This window comes from Sorex araneus, chromosome 3 (assembly GCF_027595985.1).
Source record: "Sorex araneus isolate mSorAra2 chromosome 3, mSorAra2.pri, whole genome shotgun sequence".
Taxonomy (NCBI): Eukaryota; Metazoa; Chordata; class Mammalia; order Eulipotyphla; family Soricidae; genus Sorex; species Sorex araneus.
The window spans coordinates 101,413,389-101,437,990 of NC_073304.1; the positions used below are offsets into that span (position 1 = coordinate 101,413,389).

General features: G+C 43.4%; 1 protein-coding gene and 1 non-coding gene across 2 annotated transcripts in view; one reads left to right on the top strand and one right to left on the bottom strand.

Annotated features, from left to right (window-relative positions):
* THSD4 (thrombospondin type 1 domain containing 4) overlaps positions 1-24,602 on the bottom strand; it is a 627,447-nt gene that overhangs the window by 189,881 nt on the left and 412,964 nt on the right.
* LOC129404003 (small nucleolar RNA SNORA15) lies at positions 7,225-7,363 on the top strand. The gene has a single exon (XR_008629614.1). It is a non-coding gene; the product is annotated as a small nucleolar RNA SNORA15 (small nucleolar RNA).

Consider the following 24,602-nt stretch of genomic DNA (forward strand, 5'->3'; position numbering starts at 1 on the left):
TGGTCCGAACACACACTGGCACTCATGAGACAGGACTGCTCCTCCTGTTCCTCTCCAGCGCTGTCTGAACCGCATCAAGAATAGGGTGAGCCTGTGTTTCTCATCTCCGCTGAGACAGGGCTGCCCTCCATCCCCACTCCCACCCCACCCCCCACGACACAGCGGCCACCACACACCTTCCAGACCGGCCTTGCCCCAGGAGCCAGATGTGCGCCCGCCCTGCTGCCTGGAACCAGCTCTTTGCCTTGCTGTTAATAAGAGTAATTGGCACGCCACTGAGGGGCCACTGCGGCGCTGTGATATGTGCTGCTTGGGGGTCTCCCCAGACCATATGCACAGGCGGCAGTGATAGAAATATTTTCCATATGAGCTCCTCTCTCCCGCACTGAAGCGCTCCAGGCTGCGCCGGGCTGGCCCATTTGTCATTTGCACTGCACAGTAAAAAGTCAACGGGGAAGTTGTGAACTTCAACTACAACTAGAGGGCAATGGTCTGCTTTCGGCTCCCAGCTTCCCTACCCATTTAGCTCCTCCAGTTCCCGTTCAAGACCTTGATTCCCACCCCCCCTGCCGCCCCCCCCCCCCACCACACACACACACCCCACAGGCCCAGAAAATCTCTGCAGGACAGACAACATGGGTCAGCAATAGGCTAAAAATCGAAACCAAATGGCCCGCTGCCCGCTCTGAGCCATATGTCTATGGCAAAAACAGCAAGAGCCTGCTGTGGCCACAGCGCTGCAGTGTGTGTGTGTGGGGGGGGGGGGGGACCTGGGGGCACTCTCACTTCCACTCTCTTTAGAAAAGGGAAAGTAATTACATTAGGGCTTTCAGAGCCTGCTCCTCTGACAATGCAAACAAAAGGCGGAGAGCTCTGAAGTGGCCCTGTGGCCTTTTTAGGAGATACACTTTTCCTGTGGTTTAACAGGGAGAAGATGGATTTAGGGAAAAGGCTCTCCTTTCATTACCCGGGCATCTGCCTGAGAGTTTTCACTGGAATGGGGAATAGTGTGGATGAGGTCCATTTGCTGCAGGCGTACTGAAAGGTGAAGGCAGATATGCCCATGTGCATCCCTGGCTCTGAGAGGCATCTGCAATGTGCAAAAACACCCAGCAAATGTGAGCCCCCAAAGGAAGTAATCATTTTGAGGGTGTTAAATATGCCTCTCTGCAGAGGTGGATCTGGGCACACCCTCAGCCACATCTTCCCTCCTCAAACCTACGCAGAAAGTTCAGCACAGCCTTTCCCAAACACATCAACTCCATAAAGAAGAAAAATGTGATGCCAAACCAGTAAAGCATAGCAATTCTTCTAACGCCCTTATTCCCTCTGCAACATGGGAGAAAACAATCTCAAAAGGTAAGTTCCGCTCTCTGGAATCTGCTCTTCGCATTGGTTTTCACTCCCTCCAAAGGCATAGAAAACAGCATGCAGGAATGTGTCACTGAGAGACCCCCAGTAATTCCCCCCATGTGGCAACTGTTCCAACAGCCTCAAAAGGATCTGTTAGAAATGACAGACTTCTTCAAGAAGAAAAGACAACAGTCCTCTAAGAAAAGGCAAAGCAAGGCTCCAAAAGCAATCGGGTGCATTACTCTTTGCCACCATAAAAACCCATTCCCTCATCCCTCTAGGTAGACCAAAGGGGAAATAGAACGCCGACAAAAATACAATTTCTGACAAGAGATTTTATTTGGCTTACCTCTCCCCCAGGTCTCGCTGGCAGTGCTATTTGAACGTGGAGCAATGTTAATATCAGGTAGCTGACAAACATTATTACCCCAAGTTAGAACTGCCCTAGAGGAGCGCTCCGTCTGCCAAGTGTTAACAGTTAGCAGATGCACTTGTGTCTTGGGGTTCCAGCCTGGAGTTCTGCTAGCACCGCACAGCTTTCCCTCACCGTCCTCCCCGGAGCTCCGAGCTCTGCCTCTGCTCCGAAGAAAACTGGTAAGCTGATCTCTTCATGGAATAACTTCTCCCGGCTGGGGGAGGGGACAGGAGCCAGCTGGGCGCTGGGGCTGGGGGGGGGGGTGCGGCAGGGAGTGGGGGCTGCCTTTAACAGAAAGCAGAAAGGGGAGGGAGGGAAGTGATCAATGTGGAGTTCTGCATCTGGCCTCATTCATGAAAAGGGCTCCAAGGTAAGCACTCCCCAGGCGGGGAGATGGCTCCTGCTTCAGCAGCCCAGGGAGGCTAGAGGCAGGGGGACTGTGGCAGGCACTGCGAGCAGGGAGACCTGGGATGTGACTTCACCAGGAGTTGCTGCTGCCAGGCTGTGTGTACATGGATGCCTCGTGAACCCTCTCTGTATCTCCACTGTTTTTTTCGCTGCTATAATCAAGGATTCTGGGGATGAACTCTGAGTCTCTGTTCATTGCTGACTTGCAGAAGTTAAGTCCTGACAGCCCGCAAAGGAAAGGAGCTGTGTGTTTATGCAATGATCTTTGGGAATTGACGGACTGGGAATGGGGAAACAGTGACAGTATCTCCTTCCAGCTTCCTCCTGGGGTACCAAACCAAGAGCTAGAGAATTCAGTGTAGAGGGTGAAGGCAGCAAAGAACAGGAGTGAGTGCACTGGAGAGCAGGAAGACTTGGAAAAGAAACCTCAGGGTAACCGTCAGAGTTGGGAGTAGGGGAGTGAGTTGGGGAAGCTGATTTCACTAAAGCCAACAGACCACCTAAGACCTGGTCTGCTCATGCTGGGACAGAAACAGGAGGGCTCAGTGACGGAAACAGACTGAGAAGCCAACAAGTACCTTGAATGACATGGTGCGGGTGGTGCTAACCCCTGTAACCCTTCTTCCAAATCCATGTACAAAAGTATCATCACAGACCTCAGAAAGCAAATGAGCAAACACATGAAGAGCCTCAGGTTGCCGATATCGGCAGCATTCATTTTAAAGCAAACTGCAGTGTCAGAATGTTTAGTTTTACCAGCCACAGGAGAATTTAACAGAGGGAATAGGGGATGGGGGAGAGTTGGTGGATACAATTCTCCTTTTGAGGGTTGTAAGAGACAGAAGGTACATGAAGTTAGAGGAAGGAAGAAAGGAAGGAAAGAAGGAAGGAAGGGAGGGAGGGAGGAAGGGAGGAAGGATGAAAGGAAAGAAGGAAGGAAGGAAGGAAGGATGAAAGGAAAGAAGGAAGGAAGGAAGGAAGGAAGGAAGGAAGGAAGGAAGGAAGGAAGGAAGGAAGGAAGGAAGGAAGGAAGGAAAGAAGGAAGGAAGGGAGGAAGGGAGGGAGGGAGGAAGGAAGGAAGGGAGGGAGAGAGGAAGGGAGGATGGGAGGGAAGAAAAGGAAAGAGGGAGGGAGAGAGGGAGGGAGGAAACGCTTCTTTCCTAGTCTTGTCTCCTGATCTTCCTTCTCATTCATCAGTATTATTGTTTAGCCTGGGAACTTGTTCCACTGGGTGACAATTTCATCTACTCAATAACCACATCAGAAATGCATAATTTCATCTACTCAATAACCATATCAGAAATGCAACAGTTGTCCAAGAAAGCTAAGCCTAGCAGTTTTACTTAGAAAAGGGTGTGAGAAATTTTGTAAAAGGCTCAATAGTAAGTATATAGTGGACTATATTACTTCTGTGGTAGTGATTCAACCAGGCTGTTATAGCACAAAAGCAACCAAAGACAGTATTTATGGTAAGGTGTTCCAATAAAGCTTTATTTAGAGAAAAGGGCAATGGGCCAGATTTGACTATAGTTTGCCAACGCCTATCTAGACACTTCACAATCACCCTAAAACCACTGCAGTCTGATTCTGGACCTTGTGCCCCAATACAATGTCTCTGGAAATGCCATAAAATACAGAAGATAAATGTTCAATGGTTATCTAATTTTGATTTCTCTTCAGCATCCTCTACACTATTCTTTCTCTCCCTTAATAAAACATTGTGGTAAACACACAAATTTTTTACCACCTAACTAATTTTTGTTTGGTTGTGTTTTATTTTTCTTTTGCCACATTTGGAGTTTCTCAGGGCTTATTCATGGCCCTGTGCTCAGGGATCACTTATGGTGGTGATAGGGGGACACTATGGGGCACCAGGGATCAAACCAGGTTGACATGTAAGCACCTTATTTGATGTACAATATCCTTGAACCCATTCTAACCATTTTTTAAAATGCCGAGTTCAGTGGCATTAAGTATATTCACAGTGTTGCACAAACATCACCATTATTCATTCCTAGACTTTTCATCATCCCAAACCAAGACACTGAACTCAGTAAACAGTGACTTCCCATTCCCTCTTCCCGCCAGTCTCCATTTTTTTCCTGTCTGTCTAAAATAGGCATTTTTTCAATTTGCCTATTTTAGTCTCCTCATAAAAATGGACTAGTATAATAGTTATCCCTCTGTACTGAGTTTATTACAGTTAACATGATTTTAAGATCTGTCCATGATACAGCGTGTTAAAAACTTATTTATTTATTTATTTATTTTAGGTTGAATAATATTTCAGTATAAGGATAAACTCCATTTTGTTTATCCATTCATCCATTGATGAATAACAGGATCATTCCCACCACTGACTTTTGTGATTAATGCAAATATAAATATGGATGCACAAGTATGTGTATCAGTTTCTGCCTTAAATTTTTTGGGTGTAACCTAAAAAGTAGAATCACAGAATCATATGAAAATTCATGTTTGACTTTTTGAGGATGTGTCAAACTGTTTTCTTGAGTCAGTATCATGTAATGTTCCCACCAGCCATGGTACATTGCATGAAGGGCATAATTTTTCTACCTCCTTGACAGTGCAAATCATTTTTCACTTCTTTAATAAAAACCATCTTCAGTGATGTGAAGTTCATGCCCTCAAAAAAAAAATCATGCTTTTGAAACACTACTCTCTGTTTCCTCCTCTGTCTCCAACTAGCCAATATTCTTTGAACACTCCAAGTCATGTACCATCTAAAGACTTTACATAAGTATCTGGTCTTATCCCCTCAAACAGTCTGCAAAATAATTTTCCATGTCATCCAAAGGCTGTGTGCAAAGCCAGTATTCTGGCCCCAGGTGTTTGCCTTCAGCACCCAGCTCAAACTAACTCCACTTCTCTGGCCTGGCTCCAGCCTCCTTGCATCCTGCTGGACTTAGCACTCTCAAATGCCCATGTTCTCAGCCATCTCTCTTTTCTATCTTCTCTCCTTGGGTCATCTCATTACTTCACCAGGATCACCCTTCACATGCATATGACTTTCCACCACTGCCTACAGCCAGCTCTTCCTTCTGACCTTTGGGCCCTGTATATCCAGTTGACTACTGGATATTTGAATCTCTCAAATGTACGCCAGATTCAACAAACTTAAAATGGAATCCATGACTCCATAATTCTACTTTTTCTCCTGTTTTCTCCATCTCAACTAGCATCATTACTATCTCAGTTTTTGGAGACTGAAAACTGAGTGTTATCAAAAGTCCTCCCCCTCCCTTGCTTCCTTGTCCAAACCATCACCAGGTAAGTCTTAATGAGTTTCTCTCAGCAGTTTGCCCAAGGTCCCAGACTGCTGCTGTTCTGCTTTCATCCAGCTGCCACCACCCCCTGCCTATGCTCTTGTAGTAGGACCCTGCAAGTACCTTGCTTTCCCTCTGCCAGTCATTTTTCCCCCAACAATCACTGACATTCTTCTAGAATGTGAATTTGCTGTCATTCCATTGATTATTTTTCTTACTTTATCACTGTATCACTGTCATCCCATTGCTCATCGATTTGCCCGAGCGGGCACCAGTAACGTCTTCATTGTGAGACTTGTTGTTAGTGTTTTTGGCATATTGGATAAGCCACGGGTAGCTTGCCAGACTCTGCTGTGCAGGTGGGATACTCTTGGTAGCTTGCTGGGCTCTCCGAGAGGGACGGAGGAATCGAACCTGGGTCGGCTGAGTGTAAGGCAAATGCCCTACCCTCTGTGCTCCAGTCCTCTTACCTTATATTTAAAAATAATTATATACTTACAAAGTAGATATAAAGAAAGCATATGGTATCATGGCATATTTTTAATCAGTTCCTTCCAATGTCAATACCTTAAGTTATTATAGAACACTATAAAAGCCAGGAGGCTAAGATCAGTACAATAATACTGACTAACATATTCATTCCATTCCTATTTCCCCAGCTTCCCCCCAGGTGTTGTCTTGCTGTTCCAGGACCCCACATTATGTTAGCTAAACTGTCTTCTTAGTCTTTTCTACTTTGTGACAATGTCTCAGACTATATTTTTCATGATCTTGATGCTTTTGAGAAGTAGAATGTCCTGCAATTTGGGTGTAACCGATGTTTCTCCCACTGACCCTAGGGTTATCAATTTGGAGGCAGAACACCATAAGGATGACGTGCCTCCTCCCTGCATTTCTCAGGGGCATCCCATAGCAATGTGACATTACTGGGGATGTAAACCTTGCTCACCTGGTGTCCACTGCCAAGTCACTGTTTTTTTCTTTCCCAGCCCCTATTCATTAGAAGTGAGTCAGTAAGTCCGTGGAATTAAGTTCCACTTCCTGGAGGGGGAGTATCAAAGAGTAATTGGACATATGTTGAAACCATCACTATAATTAATACATATTTGAAGGGAAATACTTTGAGGCTATGCAAATATCTGGTGTTTCAAAGCTTTGTCCACTGATTTTAATATTCATCATAGATCTTGCCTGCAGCAATTATTACCATATAATGCTCTAATGTTTTCTTCTGGCTCCCTCATGCTTCTCAATCTAGCCATGAGAATTCATCAGTATGGATGATTTGTTTCTCAAGCCCCTGCCCCAACCCCCAATTACACAATTCACTCATTCATTTCGTCTTCCTACTTTATATAATCTTTTGATGACCCTCTACTTAAGGATGAATCCAAATTTCTTCATGGGACCCTTCAAGGCTGTCTGCAATCAGCTCTCTGCCCTTCTAACCTCCTCCTTCCTCTGTTAACACACACACACACACACACACACACTTCTCTTGATGCTCAGCATGAAGCATGCGAAATATCCCCCAAGTGTCATGTGTCCTTATGCCCCATGCATTCTATATATTAGCCACCCCTTCTCTAAACTGTCATTAGCTCCTGTTACTACTCTTTGCCTCTGAAAAGTTCAGCTCGTATTGTTCACAGGCACCAAATATTGGAAACCACCTCCATGCCCATCAATAAAGACTAAAATAGAATGTGCATGAAATAGGATACCATATAGCAGCAAAAGAGAGAGCAAGAAAGCAAGAAAGTGTGGATGACTACTGTGCTCTTTGTATCAATATTTTACACAGCCAGACACCACGCAAAAGCAAGGTTTTCCCTTGAACTGGTTTTTGATGGTATGCTGCCTTTTCTGTGGCACATCGTTATTAAAAGTGACTATAAATTTTAAAGAAGAAAGAAAGAAAGAAATTTGCTTCCTATGCAATATGGAACATAATTTCTAAGATATTTTAAGTGAAAAAATTTGAAAATTTAACAGAATTTTTATCTGATTGTTTGCACATGAAGGTTTATAAATGTTTCTAAATATAAGAAGTATCTGGGAAGAATGAGCTTCAGGCTTCCAATAACGAAAGCTTCAGAGGAGGAGGACTCAAGGCAGGGAAAAGTGTTATTGCAGAGCCACTGTCTAAACGTAGCTACTAAGCATCTGAAAGGCAAATCTTCCAAGCTACAATGTGTTATAAATGTAAACTATCCCTAGCCCCCACTTAATATGATGAAAAGAATGTAAAATATAAGAAAAATATAAATTTTTTCTGATTAGAACAACATCTAATTATTAAGTGACAATTTTATATGTGCTAGGTTAAGTAACATTTGGTATTAAAATTACTTGATTTACTCCTAAAAAGTGTGGCTACTAGAAAACATTGAAATCACATTATATTGAATAGGACAGCAGTTTTCCATCCCTTTTCCTTTGTAGAGGATGGTTCAAAATATGAATGTATTCAAAAGGTAAAGAAAAGTAAAATAATAGTAATAATAACAATAATGAATAATTTAATGATAGAAATAATAATAGAAATACCCCACAAATGCATCTCACCCACTTCACTTATCCATCAGCTTTTCTGGGCGTGGTGCTCAGGCCCCCAGAGCACAGACAGTCCCCTCAGACTGGTCCTTGGTGTCCTTCTGATGCCCTCCAGTGCAATCCTAGTTAACTCTCCTGTAATTTGAGGGCAGGGGGACATTTGTGCCAATGCTACACCCACGAGTGTAGGTCAGCATCATGCAAGGGAAGTGTCTAAACCCCTGAAATAACTCTCTAGCTCGGCACTGTAATTGGTTTTTTTAAAATTTTTAAAATTTTATTGAATCACCGTGAGATAGTTATAAGCTTTCATGTTTGGGTTACAATCTCACAATGATCAAACACCCATCCCTCCACAAGTGCACATTCCCCACCACCAATATCCCGGGTATAACCCCCCTTTCCCACCCTCCCCCTGCTTCCATGGCAGACAATATTCCCCATACTCTCTCTCTCCTTTTGGGCATTATGGCTTGCAACACAGACACTGAGAGGTCATCATGGTTGGTCCATCATCTACTTTCGGCACACATCTCCCATCCCAACTGGTTCCTTCAGTCATCATTTTCTTAGTGATCCCTTCTCTATTCCATCTGCTTTCTCTCCTCTGGTCATGAAGCAGTCTTCCAGCTATGGGGCAATCCCCCTGGCCCTTGTATCTACTGTCCTTGGGTGTCAACCTCATGTGATGCTACCCTACACTCCACAAATGAGTGCAGTCCCTCTATGTCTGTTCCTCTCTTTCTGACTCATTTCACTTAGCATGATACTCTCCATGTCTATCCATTTATAAGCAAATTTCATGACTTCATCTCTCCTAACAGCTGCATAGTATTCCATTGTGTAGATGTATGGAAGTTTCTTTAACCAGTCATCTATTTAGGGCACTTGGGTTGTTTCCATATTTTGGCTATTGTGAACAGTGCTGCAATGAATATATAGGTACAGGTGTCATTTCTACTGTGCTCTTTTGCATCCTCGGGATATATCCCCAGAAGTGGTATTGTGGAGTCATTTGGAAGCTCAACTTCTAGTTTTTGAAGGACTGTCCATATTGTTTTCCAGAAAGGCTGGACCAGTCGGCATTCCCACCAACAGTGAAGGAGTGTCTCTTTTTCCCCACATCCATGCCAGCACTGGTTGCTTTTGTTCTTTTGAATGTGTTGGCACTGTAATTGCTAATGGATGCAACTGTCTTCCTCAACAGAGACCCACGTGGTAAGGACAGTAGACATCAGGTTGTGAAGACAGGACACACACTTTTCTGGATTCCCCAGGTTCCATCCACACACAGCCTCCTTCCACACGTGCTGAGAAAGGTCATGGCTGCAGCGAAGGCCTCCACAGATGGCCTCCTGCCTGCTTTTGACAGGAGGAAGGGCCTTCCAACATGCGTCTGAGACCCAGAAGAGGAAGATGGAAGGGAGAAATTACCAGATAGTAGTCTCCTCAAGGAAATGCAAATACTTTCAAACTATCTTTAGGGTGTGCTAGACTGGGGGTGGGGGTGGGGAATAAAGATGGGAAGGGCAGAATACAAGCATCAAAAATATGACTATCAAAAAAGAATGGAAGCTTACAACCACACATTTCATGCAAAATACAGTCATGCATTTGTCTCAGTAAAAAAGAGGAGTAAGCCTATTGCAGACATCCCTAAGGCTCTTTGTTTCCTGCAAAGAATGACCATTCCCTTTTCAAGGAGGAAGTGAGATGCAGCCTCCTCCGTAGAAGCATAGACTGTGCGTCTGAACTCTTTTTATTTCTTTAAATACACTTTAGAGACACTCTAAATACATTGTGCAGAATAGTCGGGAAGTGTCTGTCCAGAAGTCCATCAGGGAGCAGAAGTTAGCAGGGAACTTGTCCATCCCGTGAGTGAATGGGAGGAGGCATTCCTAGCTAAGCTTCCTTAGCTAGGGCTGTGAGAGGCTGGGTAAGGAAAACCATGAAATCCTATAACAAAGCAGTCACAGAAGACTGACCTTTTTCTGGTTTTTTGTTTTGTTTTGCTTTTCGTTTTGCTTGAAAGGGGCCAAAGCCTGACTGTCTGGACACCGGTAAGCAGCCCTGCACTGGGGCATGTGCTGTTCTTTGAAGAGCAGAGGTGAGGAAAGGAGACAGGGTCACGGAGATGCCTGTGAGAGCGCCCAGGGAGACTGGGCAGGCTCAGAGATACTCTTGGGTGTTCTTTCAGCGGATGTACCAGAGCTTGGCCTTGATCTTCATTTCAAGCATTTACTCTTAAGGCCAAGGGTCTCCCAAACAGCATCATCAGCTTTGGGGAATATGACAACACTTGGGTCTTATTCCAGACATACTGATACGCAAATTTTGGGGACGGGGGAGTCCATCAATCTGTATGGCCACAGGCCCCGTGGAAGTCACTATAGTTTTCTGACACTGCAAATAAAATTTGATGGGGGCTGGAGAGATAGTACAGTGGGTAAAATGCTTGCCTTGCATAGGGCTAACCTAGGTTCAGTTCCTGGCACCAAATGTGGTCCCCCAAGCCCCGCCAAAAATGATTTCTGAGTACAGAGATGGGAGTCAGCCCTGAGCACCACTGGGTGTGGCCTAACCTCAAACTTCCCCCAGTTTAATGATACTATAATAGTTCTATTTCTAGTACCATGAATTCTAAATACATAATGTGAAAGTATTATTTTGTAAAAAATCATTTTCTTAGAAAAATATGACTGTCAGATAAGAATATACTGCATGCATCCCTCCCCAAACTAAAACAGTGGCATAAACTACTAATGTAGGAATAGATGCTCTTTCTATAACTAGACATGAAAAAGGATTTAGTATGCAATCAATGAGTCATTTCCAATTCTCAAGGAAAGGATGGAAAAGGATTTGGACTACAGCCAACATATGAGAAATAAAGTTATTTCCCTAATCTATACCATATGCCAAAAAAATTGCAGGTAGATTTAATGTAAAATATGAAGGTATGAAAGCAGTCAAAGAAAATAAATATTTCTATGTTCTTGGAGTGGGAAAGGATTTTTAAGCATAGCGCAAACAAAGGCAGAGATCAGAAAAGATTTATATATATTTTAAAATTCTGTAAATAAAAAAATGCTGTACATGAAATTAAAAGTCAGTACAGTGGGCAGGGCACTTGCCTTGTACACTTGTACACCGCTGTCCCGTGTTTGATTTCAGGTGTCCTATCTAGTCCCCCAAGCTCGCCTGAGTGACTGCTGACCACAGAGCCTGGAGTAAGCCCTGAGCATGGGCAGGTGTGCCCCCCAAACAAAACAAATAATATTTCACTTGTCTACTTACTCAATGAAATAGAAATGCTATTTCTACCTGTCATGGACTGGAATGTGGCCATGTAGGGCTCGATGAGCACATCCAATTTATATATTTTGGTGCTCACCATCTGGTGCAGACAGCCGACATTAATGAAAGCCAACAAATACATTTCAACTTGCAATGTGGAAATGGCTGTACAGAAGAGCTGTGTAGTGGGAGAGGCTGGCTCTCACGGGGCCCTGGAGAGTGAGCACATATGAGCACAGCACCTGATTGGCTGCAGACGAAAGGTGGGGACATAATGAAGATTTTGCCTTTTTTCTAATGAGATTTTCTCTTAAGAGCAGAGCCAGCAGTTTTATGACTGAATTTGCACTTTGTGTAAAGGTTACTCTGTGGAAAAGGAGTGGAGAGAGGCAGGACTGGGGCTGAGGGACAGTTTTAGGGCTGTCATCCAGATGAAGAAGCTGAAACGAGGATGAGGGAGAGAAGCAAATTCCTTCAAATATAATTTACTTGATATAAAATGGATAAAGGCTTATATCTATAAAATATTTTTAAACCCCAAAATTAGATAATGACAATTTTAGTGGTGAATGGCAGGAAGCAAGGGTTATGAACTAGGGACCTGCTAACATACTAATGGTATACAGAAAAACTGAAATCCTATATAATCACTTCAAGTTATATAATGATGGAATTTGGGATACTTGGATATTATATTAAGACAAAAGTAGACAGTATAGGGCTGGGATAACTTAATAACCACAGGAAAAAGAATAAAGTAAGATTCCCACCTCATACCACACTGAGAACCTAACTCAAAAATTAACTCATCGGGGCTGGAGAGATAGTACAGCAGGTAGAGACCTGGGTTCAATCCCCAGTACCATCTATGGTCTTGAGCCCATACAGTACTAATCACTGAGCACAGAAAAAAATAACCCACTGACTGTGGCAGGCATAATACTATCCACCCCTAAGGTACCCCTTCCTAGAATAGGTTAACATTTGAATAGGTTACTTGATATGGCAAAGAGGCATTACAATAGCAAATAGAATTATGGTGGCTAAACGTCAGTCATTTTGAAATATGGAGATCATCTTGGAATGTGTGTATGGATCCCTGGGTAACCACGGCAGAGAAATAAGGCGTAATTGGAAAGGAGAAGCATTCAGTCTGCTACTGCTGGCTTAGATGAACGGGAACCTCAAAGTAAGGGATGTTGAGTGCCCCAGAAGCTAGAAAAGGCAAGAAAATAAGGGTTCTTCCCTAGAGCTTCCACGCTGAATGCAGTATTGCCAACACATTGATTTCAGGCTAATGAGACCCATGTGGACATCTGCTCCCAGAAGTATAAGAAAATCAGTTTTTTCTTGTACAATGGGCTGTGCGCTTGCCTTGCATGTGGCCAACCTGGTTCAATCCCCAGCAATTATATGGTCTCCCAATCACCAACAGGAGTAATTCCTGAGTGCAGAGCCAGGAGCAACCCCTAGCATTGCTGAGTGTGGCTTGAAAAAAACAAATAACAAAAGAAACCCCCCCCAGCCCCCCTAAAAAGTAGATTAAAAAATCAATTTGTTTTTTCATTGTTGCTGTTTATCTGGGGGGGGGTCACATCCTGTGCTGGTCATGGCTTACTTGTGGCTCTTTTTTTCTGCACTCTTCTTGCTGGTCCCCTCAATTTCTTCACCTCTCTGTAATTTCTTTCAAGGGAACCATAATATGGTATCATTAATATAACTCTAAATTTCATAATTAGAAGTGACCACAATCTTATTTTAAAGTTCCTTTTGTACAAGCAGCAGAAAAATCAATACACTAAATTATTTTCATTTGGAAAAAGGGAATGAAACATAATGGCGGGAGTGTTAATTGGCAAATTCACAAATGAAGAAAAACAAATACAACATAAAAATGGAAAAGAAGTCAGACGTAAGAAGTAAGCGAAGAGTCACAAAGTAGATAACATGTTGTCATGCTCACCTAAGGTAGCGAAACTTCATGTTTATGAATGAGAATAGCCTTTCTCAGTAAGTGTATCTGGTAAGAAGGAGACTGATGGGGCTGGTGTGAATGCACACCAGTACAGGTGCTTTGAGAACGGCTTTCACACACATCTCCAGGAATCCAAACAAGATTGTGAATCAACAGGGCTGGGGTGAGGTCCAAGGACTTGCATGTCTAATGGCACCAGAACTCCCAGCAGGGACCACCTTAGGGATGACAAAAAACTTACAAAGGTAATTCTTAGTGTCTGAAAAGGAACCCAGTTTTATTTCAGGGATGTGAGCCAAAATTGATCTAAAGAATTCTATCTCAGGACTATTCTGTAGCACTGTCATCCCGTTGTTCATTGATTTGCTCGAGCAGGCACCAGTAATGTCTCCATTGTGAGACTTGTTGTTACTGTTTTTGGCATATCGGATAAGCCACGGGTAGCTTGCCAGGCGTATCCCACCCATATCCCACCCACTGTGCGGGTGGGATACTCTCGGTAGCTTGCCGGGCTCTCCGAGAGGAACGGAGGAATTGAACCCGGGTTGGCTGCGTGCAAGGCAAACGCCCTACCCGCTATGTTACACAAAATTATTTTATTTAAAAATTTAAATGTGAGTGTTCAACTACAGGGTTTAAGTTAAATAAGTCTTACTGTATGTTTAGAATACTATTATAGAGTAATGTGTTATAATATTCAGCGACACCAATTTTTGTCTTAAATTCTGTTATGGGACTGGAGCAGTATCTCAGTGGTCAGGAGTATATGCAAAGCAGGACTGAGTTTGCACCTTGGAGCACCACAAGGTGTGGCCCTGGGCCCCCAGCACCCCTACAGTGGACCTGGTGGTCCCCAGGCCTGAGCAGGTCCCCATTCCCGAGCTCTCTGAGCGGTTGGGCATGGGAGGCCAAGTAGTGCTGGGACTGGCCTCGGCCCCCTGAACACTCCTTGGGAGGCCCTCTTAAATACATTAAACAAATAAATTTACTGCTCAGTGGAAAAGTTGGAGGATGATTTGGAAAATGAAAACATTTTCATTAGAAACACACACAATAAAGGAGATTATAAAGCTGTTCTTCTGCATAGTAATACAGGTTATTTCTGTATGATGACCATTATATATATATCTATTTCCTAGTCTGCATGTTTTCATGTTCTCCCCACAGACACACAATGCTCACAACAAAAAAGAGTAACAGTGGTTTTTGGATCTTGCTCAGATCAAATGCAGGAGATTTTGCCTCACTGGCAACCCCAGTTCAGCAAAAAGATGCAAAAGCTCCACCTAGAGGTTATTTATTCAAATCTGAGCCCTGAAACCCAGGGAGGACCTAAAACGCGTGGCAAGTAAAACTCTCAGTGCAGCTGAAACCATGTATGACTGAAAGGAAATCAAGAAAGCTTTGTAACTATATCTCGCCATGATTAATAATAATAATTAAAAAACCCTCCATGCAAAAGGTGCACACAAGGGGGACAAATGGCCCAGTAGGGCAAGTTTCCCCTAAACACCCTGCTAATTTTCTTGTGAATGAAGGACATTGTAGTCTTCTGTTTTCTCACCAAGAAAACTGAGAAAATATTTCCAGTTTCAAGAGCCTTAAACAGAGCCCCTGCCCTACTATGAGTTGTACTTAATTAAATTAAATTGTACTTAACTAAATATTGTTAATCTTATGATAAAAACAGAGAAGCAATACCTAGATCGGGGAGGGGGGAGGTCCTTGGGGGAGGAGAGCTGGATCTGCATGTGTTAGCAGATTTGTCTGACACTGACATCAAGAATTGACAGCATCATGCCATGGAAGATTTCAACAAATGTGACAAAACCACTTCTACATGAAATCACTCCATCCTTCAGGGCAAGGATCAATCAGGGCTTCTGTCTTGGCAGTGCTAAAGGCTGCTGCCTCTTCTTGTCTCTGCCTCTAGGTCAAGGCTGCAGATTGAGTGCCAAGGCTCCAGTAGAGCCCTTGCATTTGTTTGTGGCAGAACCATTCTACAGTGTCACTCTACTGGGATCTTCATTTAAGGCTGCAAAATGTACAGAAGCTTCAGAGGACTTGGAGAAAGTCTTGGATGCTGGGAAAAGTGACCTTGTTGAAGGCTGATGTCACAACATGAGTGAGTCAAAGAAGAGCGGCATGGAGGAGCAATTTTCAAGACCAGGAGAGGTTCTGATGCAGACCTGCTCTCTGTCCACCCACACTCCACCACAAGAATGTGGATTCTTCTGCCCATTTCTGAGTATCTTCCATATCAGCTTGAAACCCTTAGAACTCATTCAGAGCGCAGTGCTGATTAACTGGTAGCTCAATTCAAGTGCCATCTCTCGTATTTTAACCAAAAAGAATAATAACAACATTTCAGTACTTATTTTGTGCCAGCAGGCACTGTGCTAAGAGACTAGACTGTATTGATCTCATTTGAATCAGAAGGCAAATTGACAGGTCAGGGATTTTGTAGATGGAGAGATTAAGCTGTGAAGAAGTCATGATTTCAAGCAAGAGTCTTGCTGACTCTATTTTGTGAAATGTTTGAGTTCATTGAGTTCAAACCGATCAACTCAGATCTACTTTCCTTGTCTCTATCCTGGTGCAAACTGCACCCTCTTTCTGAATGTCTACACAATAGCTTCCTTATTGATAACCAGGCAGGAATTTGCCCATTTTCTGTGTAGTTTCCACATTAGAGGTGTGTGGAGAGACACTGCAGGCTTGCCTTGCATGCAGCAGATTCTGGTCAATCTCTGGCCTGGCCTCTGGTTCCTTGAACACCACCAGGAATGATGAAAATAAAATTCAAAAAAACGGTTTCCAGGACCAGAGTGATAATAGAGTGGGTGGGGTTCTTGCCTTTCACATGACCAACCTTGGTTCGATCCTGGCACCCTGTACAGTCCCCTGAACCCATCAGGGGTGATCCTTGAGCACAGAACATAGTGCCAGGAGTAAGCCCTGAGCACTGCCAGGTGTGGTTTCCCCCCAAACAAAATAAAAAAAAAACCCAAAAAGTGTTTGTTCTCAAGCAGTGTGACAATTTAAAGCAGAAGGGGGAAATGTCCCTCTTTAGTACTTCAATGTTTTCCTCCTTCTCTCAGGATATAGTACCAAACTCGTTGCCAGGCCCTTGAAGTCCAGGAAAACCTCACCCCACATCACTCCACTCACTGTTTCCGGATTACTCTCTAGTCCCTTCCAGCACCTTCCTACCTCCAACTTTCACATTCACTTTTCTTACAGATGTACCATTTCCTCTTCCTTTGCTTGCCCAAAGACCACTCATTGTTTAGGTTCAGTTGAAAGCAGATCTTTACAGAGAGGAATTCTTACTCTAGATTTAAATTAACATGTCTACCCCTCCTAGACAATTAATCTCTCAAAGATACCCACACTGCCCTTCTAGGCCCTTTTATATCATTTGAAGATTATAAATGTGTTAATCTCCCAGACCAGTAGTGCTCAGCCATCAGCCCACAAACTGGTGCTAGTCCAGGTATAGGAAGTTTGAAAGTCACTGACATCCCACTTTTTATAACTTCTGATCTGGTTTAACACTGGACTGGTATGCAGGACAGCTGCTTGCCTGAGGTATAAAAAGACTGGTGAATGCTTACCTAGAGGATGATATTCCCAAATATGGAGCTAGGTATGCTTTTTGGAGGCAGATGGTAGATGCTCACTTAATACATGAGTGAAAGAAGGCCAACAGGAAGATATCCTCTTCACTGTCTCAAATCAGGACCACTGAGGACCCCACTTGAGAGAGATGGTTATGCTATAGTTTTTGTGCTGGGTAGGAGTGGTTAGTGTTTTTCTTGGGGGGGTGGGTAGGGGAGTGCCATATCTGATAGGAATCAGGGCTTACTGCTGGCTCTATGCTCAGGGATCACTCCTGGTGGGGTTCAGGGTACCATATGTGTCTCAGATTGAAGCCACGTTGGTTGCATGCAAGGCAAGCATCATACCTATTGTACTATCACTTTAGGGGATGGAGAGAGAGAGACAGAGAGAGAGAAAGAGAGAGAGCAAAAGCCAAAAAAGAAAAGTGTCTACCAGAGAGGCAGACTGTGGGGCCAGGTGGCAACGGGAGGGAAACTGAGGACACTGAGGACTCTGGTGGTGAGAAATGTACACTGGTGAAGGGAAGGATGTTGGAACATTGTATGACTGAAACCCAATCATGAACAAAAGGATTTTTTAAATGCATGTATGTACCACTTTTAGTCCCAACAAGTAGCATAACACAAAAACTCATAGCGCAGTGACCACGGCTTGAGCAATTCAAGAGAGTCCACTTTTTACCATGGCACCCAGGAACACCACCAGGGTGCTCCATCCCCTGACCCTCTGTCCCTCCTTCGGTCTGCAATCTTTCTTTGTCTCTCCCCTCTTTTCTTCTCTCCTCTCAGAACAGCAGCTGAGTGGCAAGAAATATAGCTCAGGTGGTGTGTACCGACTCTATTGTCTCAACTGGATGAAAGATGCAGCAACATTGGCACTGGCAAAACTGGCGGGAACAGCCATGCCGACGGGGAGACGCTCCTCTGGGGGCTCCCCCCAGCTCACAAAACTTATTAACTATTCAACAATAATTTATACCAGGGGTGTTCTATTTTCTTCTCTCCATAAAAAGGATCAGAAGAGTCCAGAAAGGTTATAGCTACAAGTAAAAAGTGGTCAGAAGTAATCCACAAAAATTTCTCAAGACCATACCAGAAAGCACTGATGTTGGGGGGAGAAACCAAAGACTTTATAAGGCGCTGGGGGTGATAACTCATGTTCATAACATAATTCAAAAGTGAAATCCAATAAAACAAACCATTAAGAAGGGGGTCAAGGTTTTCCTCTTTGTGGTGTGGATTTAATAACTGTAGTAGCAGCATTAGGCTAGTGGTGCACATGATCCAAGTTACTCCTCAAACCCAAAGGATTAAGTAGCCTTCATTTTATGGTTGATGAAGCTGAAGACTGGAAAAGGCAAAATTATGATCAGTAGCCTTTGTCTAAGAAAATATGAAAGTATATGGACTATTTCAGAAAAAACTTAATTTTGCAATCTCAGAATTTCTGATCATGTAGAAAAAAATAATTTCCTAGATTTCTCCTGTCCTGACTGAGCTGACCCTAACAAACTCTGCACCTGGAGTTAGAAGTGTTTAATTTAGAACACAATAAATGCAGTTAATCACTAACTCTGGCTTTTGGCTGAAATTGTGGGGCAAAGGAAAAAATCAAATAGACTTCTTGCTGACAAGGGGTCTTGTTCAGTATTTCTTATGATCAATACACAACACATATTTTGAGTAGATACTGTCAAGTGAATTTTTAAGCAATTATGAAATGTGTTTTCCCACAGTAAGAAATTTAAAAACAGGGTCGTACTGTTCAGAAGAATGTCAAGTGTTATCATCAAGGCAAGGGGTTTTTAACTTGCCTCATGTTTCATCAAGTTTATCAGTGAAGGAGTGCTGACTGCTGTCACAGACAGACCTGGAGGTTCGACGGCTTAGCACACAGAGCTTATTTGTTGTTTGGTTAGAGTCCAGCTGGGGGCCAGCAGTGGCTCTGTCAGCTACCCTGGAGTGTGGCTGCCACTGACTTTACTATTTTCAAGTGGGAGAAACTGGAGGCTGACCAGGACTGTCCACCTTCCCAGGGGCACATCCAATTGCTGGAACATATGACCCAACAGCGGGTCCAAGAGAAGAGTTTCAGGTGTGGCCAATAAGGAAATAAATGGTCAGCCATGACAGTCAGCTGCTACTGAAGTGGGGGAAGTTCATCACTGCTGACTGTATCAGATCCAGAAAAATAACTCAGCTGGGGCCTGCAATGATAGTACTTGCAGGGTGCTTGCTTTGCACATGACCACTCAGGGTTCAATCCCCCAGCATCCTATAGGGTCCGCCGAATACCAGCAGGAGTGAGCTCTCTCCTTTTTGGCTGACTTCACTCAACATAATGCTCTTTAGATCCATCCACATAGTGGAAAACTGCATGATTTCATCTTTTCTTATAGCCAACTAGTATTGCACTGTGCATCAGTACCACAGTTTCCTTATCCAGTCATCTGTTCTAGGATGCTCAGGTAGTTCCAGATTTTTGACACTGTTAATAGCATGGCAATAAACATAAAAATGCAAATGTTTTTTCTGAATAGTTTTTGGGCCCTTGGAGTAGATCCCAAGAAGTGGAATTGCTGGGTAATCTGGAAGCTCAATTCTTAGTTCTTTTCAGTCTCTTGCCTCTAATCCTTTCATCCAACCTGACAATGGCAGAGGAGGAAGAATGAGGGGGAGCACTCCCAGGAGACGAGTACTTCATTTTAAATTTTTGTGGTTTTGATAATAATCATTTTGGAATATTGGGTACTTGACTGACAGCTGAAGATTTTGATATAGTATTCAGTCTTACTTAAGGCAGTTGTTCTAGGCTTATATGTAGGATGTATCAGACAAAATATAGTAATATAAGTGGCAACATGGTATAAACAACATAGATTCAACAATAAATGAAGTAAAGAATTAAAAATGGAAGAATATCCAATAATATAAGACAAGAATTGTAAACAAATATGTGTGTATATGTGTGAGCCTATCTGATGTTATATTATTGGAAATGGTTTGAAAGTTTTTTTTTATGTATGTGTACATAAACACTTCAAATACTCACATTTTGAGGTATACAATGGTGAACACTGATTATTAAAAAGATATCTTCAGAAAGTTTCAAAAACTTGTCTCAGTTGTCATTTGATTTCCTCTTGCCACCCTTCCTTTGAGAATTAGTCACTTCCCCAAAGATATGCTTTTCCTGTCCCTATGAGAGGTGTTTGTATAGTTTAGTAAATGGTCATTTCTCCAGTACACTAATATTAGGCGAGCTGTGCCTGACCCATAACACAGAAGATCATGCCTCACCTCACAGCCTGCTCATATCAACATGACATCAGATCAATACATTAAAAGAATCCACTATAGGTTAAAGAAAAACAAATTTTACATCCAGATCAGGACTTGGCAGAATCCCATGATGCATTTGCTCCACAATACGCATTACTGGCTTGTGTAAATATTCTCATCTATGGGTCAAATAAAATCAGAGCATTAGAACCAATGAGCTATCACGGGCCCTTTTCACACACACAGTCCTGCACCTAGCCATAAACATGTCAAGAGATATTCAACACTGTGTTTCTAGTACAGCACCACAGAAAGTGTTTTAGGAACCAAAAAAAAAATCCCCACAAAAAACAAACACAACTTTAAAAAGGAATCACTAAACTAAACCTAAGATCAACACAATTAAGCTGCCAAGAATGACTTGTATTTCTGTCTACTCGGTAGACCTTTGAGTAACTGTCTCCTTACCAAAAAGAAGTAGTTTGAAATATTCTGCCTGTGCCAGTGATGCGTGATTTAAGAGAGGAAATACTTAGGGGCTTAAGAGACCTTTGCAGGGATCGTGGAATCTGGCTTCGAGTTTGAAGACTTGCATTCCAGGGAATACAGTCTCAGTTCTCTTTGGGAACCACTAAGCTGGGAGTCCATAAACTGTGATGTTAGAAGGTTCTTAAAGTGGGCGATGAACTGGAACAAAAGGAAACTCAGTGCAGTAGGCAGCAATTTATCATGCCTTTGCCCCCAACTGGAAGGAGAAAAAGTCAGATTTGCAACAAGACAGTGGTGGATCAATGAAAACATCTTAGAATGTGTTCTTGTCTCCAGGAACCAGCAGAGTTGGGCAGGGTTGGTTTCCATTTCTTAGCTCAATGAATTCAGCTTCTATTTCTTTAGGGGTGTACAGTGTGCTGGTTCTGGAAGCTTGCAGAGAAATGAGGTGTGGTCTCTGACTCTTAGGACACACCGATTAGGGAGGGCCTGGAGTCTGGAGTTCCAAGGTCAAGGTCTAGGAGGCCTCCTCATGAGTGATCCCCAGCACCTGGGCTTTCTCCTGCACTATGGGATCAGTGAGATTTCTCTGCTGCTCAGAAAACCCCACTGAGTCTGACTCTGTCATGATTTAGGGTGTAGACCTCTGTGTCTGGGTCCTGTTTCCTCACAGTTGGAATGTTCTGCCTGTGGACTGTGATAACAGTAGTCAGTTATTTCTAGCTCATTGCTTGGGAAAACATCTCAGTAATACATAAAATCTTTGCGTGGAGTCCTCTGCATTGTAAATCTGTCCAACCAACTCTCGACCTCTTAGTGTGAGTAAATGTAACCAGAGGCACCTTTCAACCACCATCTTCCGCCCTGGCTCTGAGCCCAGGCCTGGTCCCCTTTCGTATCCTCCTCTTGCACATTTCCATTTGCAAGTCTTACCAATGCTCAAAATCCAAAACACCTATAAATAAACTTATAACCTGGTGGTCAGGAGAGTCTGGTTTAAAACCAGACAGCTTGGGGTCAAGTTGTCTCTGTACCACACACTAGCTCTACATTTGTGGGCCCATAACTTAATCTCTCCCTGCCTCCTCATGAGCACCAATGACCCGTGGTGATATCTCTCCCTTAGGGCTGCTATAAATTATATACTATGGGTCAAACAATACAGAATTTGAGGCACACAAAGAGCTCATTAAGATTTTGTTCTTTTTCGGGATGGGAGATATGTGCCAAAAGTAGATCATGGACCAAACATGATGACCTCTCAGTGTATGTGTTGTAAGCCACAATGCCCAAAAGTAGAGAGAGAGTATGGGGAATATTGTCTGCCATGGAGGCAGAGGGAGGGTGAGAAAGGGGGGGTATACAGGAATATTGGTGGTGGAGAATGTACACTGGTGGGGGGGATGAGTGTTTGATCATTGTGTGATTATAATCCAAACATGAAAGCTTGTAACTATCTCTCGGTGATTCAATAAAATTCAAAAAGAAAAGAAGAAAAAAAAGATTTTGTTCTTTTATCTCATTTTATTCTTATTTTTTTAAATGAATAACTGTGAGATATAGTTACAAAGCCCTCCAGTGTACATTTTCCACCACTAATGGCCCCAGTATCCCTCCCACCACCCCTCCCTACCCCCTGTCTCTATGACAGACAATTTCCTTCTTACTCTCTCTCTACTTTGGGCATTATGGTTTTGCAATAAGATTATGCTCTTTTATACTGCTCATTGTAAAGCTGATGTCTCTATATTTATCCCTGATACCAACCATTCTTCTCAATGTGAGACACAGGAAATGCTACAGATCAGCGATGACAGGATTAGATCCAAGGGGAGGGCAGAGTTGGGAAGAGAGGTGATTCCTCCAACTCTAAAGATAGAAGGGCTTCAAGATCACCTTCAGCATCCACTAGGGCCCACTGCCAACATTGCTCATCAATTCCAGCACCGCCCCAGGCTTCATGGGACTCACCATCCCATGGATCAGAAAGGTACATGGTTGAAACCGATCTGTCACACAGTGGAAGATTATTTTGCAGAGAAGAAGGAAACAGAATAAAGAACGCAAGCTACAGGACAATCCTACAGGTTGCTGATGTCACAGGGGGCAGTGAAAGCCTTCCCTGGCTTTTGTAAGTGCTGCCCATCCTGGTGGCTTTTCCTGTACCTGCAAGGGGTATTGGGAAACAAGACAGCCCTCAGCAGACCACTGAGGTCCTTTTTCCCCGTCACTCTAACCTTCAGGCCCTCACTTACATTTTTCTTCTCTCCCTTACCTCTCGTTTAGATGGTAGGAAGTCTTAGAGTTCCATTTTTCTGGAGTTGAGTGAATCATCTGTCCTTGGAGATAATCTAGGTAAGATTAGAACCATGATCAAACCTCTTGGAAAAAGGTTTTCCCCCTAATGCACCTCTTTCAAGAGCTACAGAGAGCCTTCTTGAGGGAATATTTATCTATGGAAGAGAAGCCTGTTAGCCTGTTAAATGTCTCAAGAAGACTTTCACCCCCACACAATACCTAACAACAGCCCAAGATCCAGCATGTTACTGTATGTGGTTGGGGGAAATCTGATTTTATACCAAAAACATTTCCTTTTCATCTTATTTGCCACACTATTAGTGACCAAGTATGAACATTTTTTCCCATCAAATATGTCCTTCTAATGTAATCATGGACTGGAGTGATAGCACAGCAGGTAGGGCATCTTTGCCTTGCACACGGCCAACCCGGGTTTGATTCCTCCGTTCCTCTCAGGGAGCCTGGCAAGCTACCAAGAGTATCCCGCCTGCATGGCAGAGCCTGGCAAGCTTCCCGTGGTGTATTCGATATGCCAAAACAGTAACAACAAGTCTCACAATGAAGATGTTACTGGTGCCAGCTCGAGCAAATCAATGAACAACGGATGACAGTGCTACAGTGCTAATGTAATCATGGCCTCTGCATGATCCAACCCTTCACTGCTTCACTTCTGGATTAAGGCCTGAGAAGCCAGCATCTCTACCCACCTTTTCCACCCACTGTCCACTGCCAAACTCCTCTCCTAATGCATCCTGTCATTGTAAGGGGTTGAAAGGTGCTCTCCCTAGAATGATATTAAGTCCTAATCCCTAGAACATGTAAATGTAAGTGCTGGGGTCTAGGGCACAGCGAACCCAAACATGGCATTTGGTGGGTGCAAGAAGAATACTCTGACCTTGCCCAGAAGCAGGTAGCAGGGTCCAAAGGTAAGAAGTGCCCACCCACGCTGTCCCTGGAGGAAAGGCAAGTCCTTATCACTAAGACAGAAGGATGCCAAGACTTTGCAAGGTTTTCCCCTAGTGACAACTCTGACTTTATATCTCCCCATCCACTTAAATTTACTGAATCACTGTGAAATACAAAGTTATTCATGATTGAGTTTCATGTTTTCAATGTTTGAAGATTAATTCCTATGCCAGTGTCCACTTCCCTCCAGCACTTTCCCCAGTTTCCCTCCTGCCCACAGCCTGCCTCTATGACAGACACTTTTCCCTTTTTCTTTTTACTTTTAGCACTGTGGTTTGAAATACTACCACTGACACGATATCATGTATATCACCTTCCCTCTTCTCAGCATCCAGTTCTTATCCGAGGGACCATTTCCTTCTATCATTGTCAGAGTATTCCTTCCTTGTCTTATGTCCCATTGCCCCCACCGTCGTAAGCTTCCTATGTTCTCCTACCCTTTATTTCTATTGCCTTTCAGCATTAGATTTCCCCCTATTTCTTTATATCCTGCAAATGAATGAGATAATTCTGTGACCATTCCTATCCCTCTGGCTCATTTCACTCAGCATGATGCTCTCCATGGTGAGATTCATGTATCGTCACATTTCATGCCCCCAAGTGTTGACCCCCATTCCTATCACCTGCAAAGTAACATGCGCTAAGTAACAAGC